Here is an 8,049-nt window from a genome sequence, read left to right on the forward strand (position 1 = left end):
TATACAGCAAGAGTAAGAGAAAGTGCTTTTCAGTGAAGAATGGTCTGAACACAGACCTAGTTCCTAGGGACTTCTGAATTATAATCCTGGTTCTGTCTTAGTTTCTGCAATGATGTTCCTCATTTACCTGCCCATAGGGGTGTTGTGAGGCTGAATAAATATGTATGAAAAAACAAGGGTGGGTTTTTATTAGTGCCATCTTTCATCCTCTCCACCACATGATATATCACCCTGGTCTTTTACTTAATTTTTTATCAAACTACAACATTTCATGATTAAAACATTAAGTTATCAGAGATGTATAAAGAAAATTAAACTTTGAAGAGATTCCCTTCCCCCCCTTCTCCACACGCACTCCTGCCAAATAAAGGTATTCTCTGTCTTTCATTAATTACTCATCTCTGTGATGACAGCACGTTAGTGGCTTGGATAACCATTAATGCAACCTAATTTCTGTTCCGTTTGCTCATGATATCTTTGTAATACTTGGTAGTGAACTTTCAAAATTTACATAGCCTTAGAGCAACCCTGTTCTCAGTATTCCAGTCTTGCAGTCAATAGGTAAATTAACATAATTTCTGAGCAAAGTTTTTGCATTTATTAATATGATGTAAGACACTGTGGGCATCTTATCAGCTGATAGATTTGAATAATATGCAGCACCACCTTATTATAATAGGCCCTGAACACAAACCATAAGAGAGAACAATAAAGTTCTGGTCTCCGAGATGAATCCCATAAGTGCACAGGTGTTCTCGATCAATAAAGGGCCTGATAAATTCGAGGCTATGAGAAATCCAATGTCTCTGGAGATGTTTGTACTCTTGGGCCACTGACACACGTTCAATTAAAGACATGATGGGATTGGATTCATGATGCCAGCAATTGCTCTTCCTGTCATGCTACATGTGGGATCATGGATCAGATCCCAGTTGTGGTCCATTTGCTAGTACAGGGAGAGCCTGGAAACATGATCCTGGACTTCTGCACCAGCAAAGGTGCCCAGCAATCAACTGATTGTCAGTTGGCTGTGGAGATGCACTGGGCATCTTTGAGTTCCTGGAGCTGGTCAAAGATCAGCTAGATCAGAACTGCCCCCAGTCATGAACCAGGCACAGTGTTGTCCCTGCTGACCTTTCAGCATGTGTTCAGCAGCAGTGTGAGGACTGCACCAGCACCTGTTTGAGTCCCAGTGCTGTCTACCCTGCCACACAGTCCTTTTAGGCTAGGGACATACATTCTAACAGCCTGAGGCTGAATTGATTCAACCGTTGCAGGTTACTCTAGCCTGGCTAGGGTGAACCAGTTTGTAACTGGAGAGACATTCCCTCTGGATTAAGGAAATTCAGGCACATGCCTGCAAGGGGCTCAGGCTAGAAGCTGTGGGATGCGAGAGCAGCCCTCTCTTCCTTTACATGGTGCTGACCTGAGGGGGGTGTGGCCAGGCCCCAGCAGGACCTCTGATTAGGCAGGTCTGCCTGCACCTGCAGGCTTTTCTCCGCTCGCTGCTGAAGGGGTAGGAGTGTTGCCAGACCCCTGCTAGCACTCTAAGGCAAGGCGGGGAGGATGCAGTTTTGACATTTTTTGTGTAATCATTTTGTGGCTGGTTTTGGTTTTTTGTCACACCATTACTTGCCTGAACATGTGACCATGTTACACTTTAAGTCATGTTAACTGGTTAATTGCATCTTAAATGTAACATCTGCCAGAGGCCTTGGTAAAAAAAAAAAAATATTTTTACCAGTAAGCTACAAAACAGGTCTTATTTCAAAATTTTTCTCCATTATACTATGACTGCTGCATAGTGAACCAAGCATTTACCCTTACACATACACACAGACTGCTACTGCACAGGTATCGTTGAGGGTAGACTTCTGGACTTTGTAGAATCAAAAATAAAAGACAAGTTTGTATCACCTAAAGGAATACATATTTTAACTATGTTAGGGTTTACAACTAGAGATACATCAAGCATCCAGAAAACTGCAGTGGATCTGCAGTTTGACCTCCAAGTACTCCCTACCGGGAAGTATAAATATCACCCATGATGGCATTTGGTAATAAGACATAAACCATATGGTATATGTGTTTCAACTATATAGTTATTGGCAGTGATGTAATTGGCATCTAAAGAGTAAGCCTCTGCTGTCTATTTTCAAGTACATAATCAGTAAGTAGAAAGTTGTTAAAATTATCAGGGTAAGACATTAGGGGGAGGCATGATCACATGTAAAAATATGTGTTACAAAAGAAGGATGTCAAACACACAACTATCTTTTTGGCCCACCCAGACTACCAGAGGGTACTTGGCTTTACCTGTTGGAGCCTGCACTCTTGCAGTGCCCTGTTCTTGCCCTTGCTACCACTATACCCTGCACTCTGGCCACTGCTAGACCCTGCATGACCTTCTTCCCTGCAGGACCCTGTGCTCCCCCTGCTGCTGGACCCTGCATTGCCCCTGCACTCACTGGTGCCAGCCCCTGCCCAGCTGCTGCTTCCACAGCGTAGCCCTCCTGTTCTGGGCTGGATCCAGCTCACAAGAAGCTCTATGGTCTAGATCCAACCCAGGGCCCTAGGTTAGTTTCATGCCCCTGTTGTAAAACAAAGCAAAAAACACCCTTCCTTTACTATTGAATAATTTCCTTTCCAAATGTGACGCAGATACTTAACAGTGGATAATTTTGCATAGAATTTATGATTCATAAAGTAGTTGTAGTTCTGATACTAATGATTCATCTGTACATTTTATTCATTTGAATTGGTAGCAAGCTAAGCCATTAAACAATTCTTAGGTCATTGTAGCTTGGGTACAGGAAGAGCTGCAGTTCTGTTTTTTGTTTTGACAAGGTTATGCGCAGAATAACCATGTTCCTTTGCTTTGAAGACCCATCATGTCCATTCATCATATGGCCATTTTATATGAGCTATCCAATTTGTGCTTTCTGGTAACAGTCTAAACAGCATTTGTGATATCTGAAATCTACTTCAAAAACCTATTTAATGCCAGTGTGATGGATGGTGTGCTTTGCTACTTCTCTGTAATTCATCGTGAACTGGAAAGGTGATACTGTTTACCCCATCAGAATGACAGGCAGGTCAATGTAGGATTCTAAGGAGACCTTGTCCTGTCATTTGTGAAATATATATAGTGGTTATGTAAATAACTTTAACATAGGCCAGGTCAGTGTGAGGAAACTCATTCACTGATGTATTTGTATTAAAAAAAAGCCAAAACAAACCTCGAAATATTGACCATAATTTCATAGAGAGGTTAAACACTTTGCAGAATTGTTGAAGACCCCAAAACAGATCTGAGCAAATACAGATTACATTAAGGGAGAAAATTACATTTCATCTGTATTATGCACATAGGGGGACATTCACTCCTTTGTAGCTAGATCCAGCACATAGCGTATACACATTTAAAATGCTACTTGAATCCACCAAAGGAGAAATTACATAGGACCTAATGGTACATAGGCATCTTCTTGGTCTTCTGAAAGGGGTGAATTTTATGTCTAAGCATATAAAGAGCAGAACCAAAGTGTAGCACCAAGATCTTAAATCACATGCATTGGATGCAAAGTGTAAAGGAGAGATAAATTCATTAAAGATTAATTGTCAAATGCCTAACAATTTACTTCAGAATTTTAAGTGTTGGCCTCATGCCTTTCTAACTGCATGGGGGCTGTGTTTTAAATGTCTGAAATAGAGAATATAAAGAGTTAAAGCAAGGTGAACTTAAAGTTAAGGTGCATACCATCCACAGACTCTTAACTCTGCCTGCTAGAGAGGGCTGTAGAGAGTTGCCATATTTAGTAGGCAGAACATCCTCTAGTTTGTTCCACAAATTTGAATCCCAGTTCCATTTATTGTGTTCAGTAGAACTATTGAATGGGATTAATTGGACTGGCTTGGCCAAGCTGTGGCTTGATCTGAGAGATGCATACTTTTAGAGATCTAGCGTGGCCACATTTCGGTTCTGAATCATGTAGATTGTATCTGGCTTACAAGAATGCCTTTTTACTAGCAGCTAACAGGTATACAGGGCGGTGATATCTACGGCTTAATGAGGGATATATGAAGGCAGCATCTCAGAAGGTATAATCAGGGCAAGGGGGGGTAGTAAAATCTGATAAATCTAGGTTGCTTTGGTTTGCACTGTTTGAACACGTTTGTTATCCCTGGCCTAATTCTAAGTGGCTCCTTGGCAATGGTTTTCCAGCTACAGAATACACTAGCTGGATATTAATCCATTCCTTTCTCATATAGCATTTCCTCACCTCCTGGCTCTGTCTAGCAGAGCCTGGTTCTCTCTCACTTCCCTTCTCCCCACAGGCTGAGTGGAGGATGCATTTTGAAAAGTGTGGGAGAAGACACAGGAACAGACAAGGGGCTAGCCTGGCACATGTTCGGACAATTTTATGAAAGGGGAACAGACATGAGGCATATAGATAGGTACTAAGGGTTTTGCATGGAAAAACTGACCAATTATCACTTCAGATCATTATTCCAGTCCCTCCATATTCCCCTACAGCTTGTCCCATCTTTGCTCCTATAAACCATTCTCTTCTTTGTGCCCTTTGCTTTGCTTACCCCATGCACCCTGCAGCTCCAAGGCTCTTCTGATTTTTTGCCCTCACCATATGCCATCTCCACCTGTCTTCTTCCTGCTCCACATACATAGGTACACACACAGTGGGAGAATTGGGTGATTTTGTAAACAGCTGTTTTTAGAGAGCCTTTATCCCACAAACCCATTGCTCAAATGATCCCAAATTCAGGACAGTGCTTTGCGCAATCATTAGGCTCACCACATTTCGAGACAAATCTAAATAAGCTTATAGATTTTAAAGTACAGCTGACCTTTAAACAAAAAGCAGTGCTCAACCTTAACTACAGCAGAGCTGTCACTCCACTATAATTAAAGGCAGAAAGCTATGGTACTGCAATATGAAGGTTACACAATTTAAAATTGCAATCAGGACCTGCAGAAGGTATTATAGCAAAGACAAAGCCACATTGCATATCCTGTTTGTTTTATGGGATGTCTTTTAAGACGCAAGCATTCATATATGAAGCTACGTATTTCCCTAGAAGAAACAAAACAGACAAACAGTACATTATGCACAGCAGCCAAATTAATGTTGCTGCAAGAACTTTAACTACCAAGGGGAAGATCTTCAAGACACAAATAGCAATTAGTAGAAAATCTCCTCCAGAATCTGCTGCCTTTTTGTAATTTTAACTGTGCCATCTGAACTATGTATTAACATATTTTTGCATATACTTTGCCAGGTTTTCTTAACAAACAGAAAAGGAAGACGGCACCGACAAAAATTCCCGAGCTATTCAGCCACAGAATTAACCAGCTACTTGTAAAAAAAACAAAACAAAAACAAAAAACCCAAAACAAAACAAAACAAAAACCCAAGAAACCAATCAACCAACCAAACAAGAAACTACTGTTTTAATAAAACTACAAGTTCTGTGTGGATCCTGAAAGCTTTCCTTGGTTGGTTCAGTATACTTACAAGGCTGTGTCTTAACTGTTCTGTGCTTCTGAGAAATGCATGACTGCTCAGAGAGAAGCGCTGAATCAGTGCTGAGTAAGACTGCTAAACATTATTCTTCAGTCTAGTAGTATGGAATAAGCTGAAGACTATAAACAGTTTGGCTGTAGGAATGATGAAGTCATTGCAGCAACTTAAGTCCTAGCGTGTAATTCCCGCTGAGGTCAATAGGAGTTGAGCTTTAAAGACTCACAGTTATCCGTGAGGCCCTGAAAGGCTGGCTGCGAGAGAGAACTGGTAGAAGTAATTCCTTCAATGGCTGGCGCTTGGAGATAAGTCTCTCTTCAGCCCATAGGATGAAACAGGGAAGTTTAAATTCAGCAGAATTTTTTTCAGTGGGGCATGTGCCTTTATGCCCACTTCTTGCCACTTTCGTTCAGTAAAGACTAGTGCTCTCATTGCTTATTACTCGAAATATTTACTCCAAACTATGCGGAAGCCCTTCTGCACTGTGCCTGAGTACATCCCGCTTCCTAAACAGAGGCAAATTGGCCCTCTGTGCTTCTTTTAGCAGCTGAGTAGTTTTGAAATAAATGTGCATAAACATGTAACACATCCGTAGCTCAGCGCATACCTGGAGGCTAAGAGGAGATGTTTGAATGTGCATTCTAGCATGCAATTTCCAAAAGGTCATATCTTGTATTAATTAAATAGTAATGTGTGTCACCTCATGCAAAGTGACTAGTCCTCACGAGAGCAAAATTGCAGACAAGCTGCTGTTTCGGCTTCAGCTTTGTTGATAATATGAAAAATATATGGGTGTTTGTTAGGGATGCGTTTTAATTATTCCAATCTCATAACGTGGAAAATTGACTTTAAACAGGCTTTGGTCAAACAGAAACAAAAACCACCTCTAGACAAAGGGTGAAGAGTGAGCATACTGGATCAAAGGGGAAAATCATGACTGCATATAATAGACACCATTTTACAATCTTTGCTAAAGCTATTGTTATGTGAACTGGCTGCATGGAAAGAGTTCCTGTACTTGCAAGGATAGGGATTTAGCATGTCATAAACACCTACACGAGCTTGCAGTTTTAAAAAATGAAATCACTGAATGCCTAATCTATAGACTAAACAGCTGGTTACTAGCCCAGTCAACACTGTAGTATTTATGAGTGATAGCAAAATGCAATAGAGATTAAGGTATTGCCATTGTCCTTTTTTAAGAAAGAGAAACCAGGACAAAAATAAAACTAAAAGGAACATTGTCAACATAAAAGCCCCTGTAGTAGGAACTGGATAACATCTTATCTTGGCTGGACATCCCTGGCTACCTACTATTTAATCCCATACCACAGGGAACAGTAAGGCTCTCATGGTTTTTTGTTTTTTTTTATTGGCTATAATAGTCTGTCCCTTGCACTCTCAACAGTAAGTCAATCTGGCATGAGGACACAAAATAGAAACATTCCAATAAAAATAAACTTTTTTGGAACATTGCACTGAATTTTAATTGTAAGGGGTTGGCAAGCAGGAGAAAGTATAAATAGTAGAGGAGTGTGCTCTGAATTAGAGCTGGCAGCTGAAAAGGATCAGGGCTAAAATGTTTTAATCTTTGATGCAGCATGATAAATCATGTCAGGAGAAGCCTTAACAATATGTCTATCTTACGTGCTATCTAGACCTACCAGCTATTTGGCTTATAAAGTATATACAGCAAATTGTCGGAGTCTGAGAAAGAAATATATATCTGTAAATCAATGACAGTAACTCCTTGGATGCTTTTATAGAGGCGATGTATTTTCTTATACTGAGCTAAATATATATTTATGTTTTTTATTACTTTGAAATGAAGCCAGCATTGACAATACAAAAATCAGTCTTGCAATTTCTATCCTCTTTCTTAAGAGAAGTTGCTATCAAGTTCATGGAGCGATAGGTCTTTTGTTGCTTGGCAGTTGAGGACAGTGTGATTATTTTTAAGAAGAAAATGCACAAGGTTGTGCTTTAAACTGAACTGATCAAGGATGGAACCATTTTTTACTAGACAATCTATAAGAATACAATGTATAAATAAGATAGGGAGGAGACTCGAGCTGTTAAAAAATAAGTAACAGTTAAAAATAGTTCTGAGGAGGATGAATGTCAGATAACTTTCTGAAAGTTTTACTGTAAGCTTTCTTTTGTTGTAAGAAAATGGGTGTTGGACTATCTCCAGGTATAACCCTGGGCAGCTATGGGCTCAAAGCTAAGAGGGCCAAGCAAGAATTTGTGAACCCTTTAACAGCTAACAAGGCCTCTCCCAGTGAAAACTCTTTGAAGCAAATGTCTGTTGAAAATCTTTTTAAAAAAAATGAAGAAACTAACAGAACACAGTCTCTTCCCTGATGCAGCTGCATTAAGAAATATATCACCTGCACCTGATAACGATGAAGATGATAGTAATAATAATTTATTGGTTGGTGAGCCTAAGTTTGGAACCCCGGTGCAGTTTGGCACACGTGATTATTTGAATGGTTCCAATACCTAAGCT

At 40.2% G+C, this 8,049-nt stretch overlaps 1 protein-coding gene and 1 long non-coding RNA gene across 3 annotated transcripts in view; one reads left to right on the forward strand and one right to left on the reverse strand.

Moving 5' to 3' along the window:
• Positions 1–5,797, reverse strand: part of LOC109308450 — a 72,930-nt gene extending 67,133 nt beyond the window's left edge. Inside the window, exon 1 of the long non-coding RNA XR_002100621.1 lies at positions 5,535–5,797. This is a non-coding gene — a long non-coding RNA (uncharacterized LOC109308450). The remainder of the gene's footprint in view (positions 1–5,534) is intronic.
• NAALADL2 (N-acetylated alpha-linked acidic dipeptidase like 2) overlaps positions 1–8,049 on the forward strand; it is a 1,056,665-nt gene that overhangs the window by 546,942 nt on the left and 501,674 nt on the right. The window lies entirely within an intron of this gene.

This window comes from Crocodylus porosus, unplaced genomic scaffold (genome assembly GCF_001723895.1).
Source record: "Crocodylus porosus isolate Cpor-Errol unplaced genomic scaffold, CroPor_comp1, whole genome shotgun sequence".
Taxonomy (NCBI): domain Eukaryota; kingdom Metazoa; phylum Chordata; order Crocodylia; family Crocodylidae; genus Crocodylus; species Crocodylus porosus.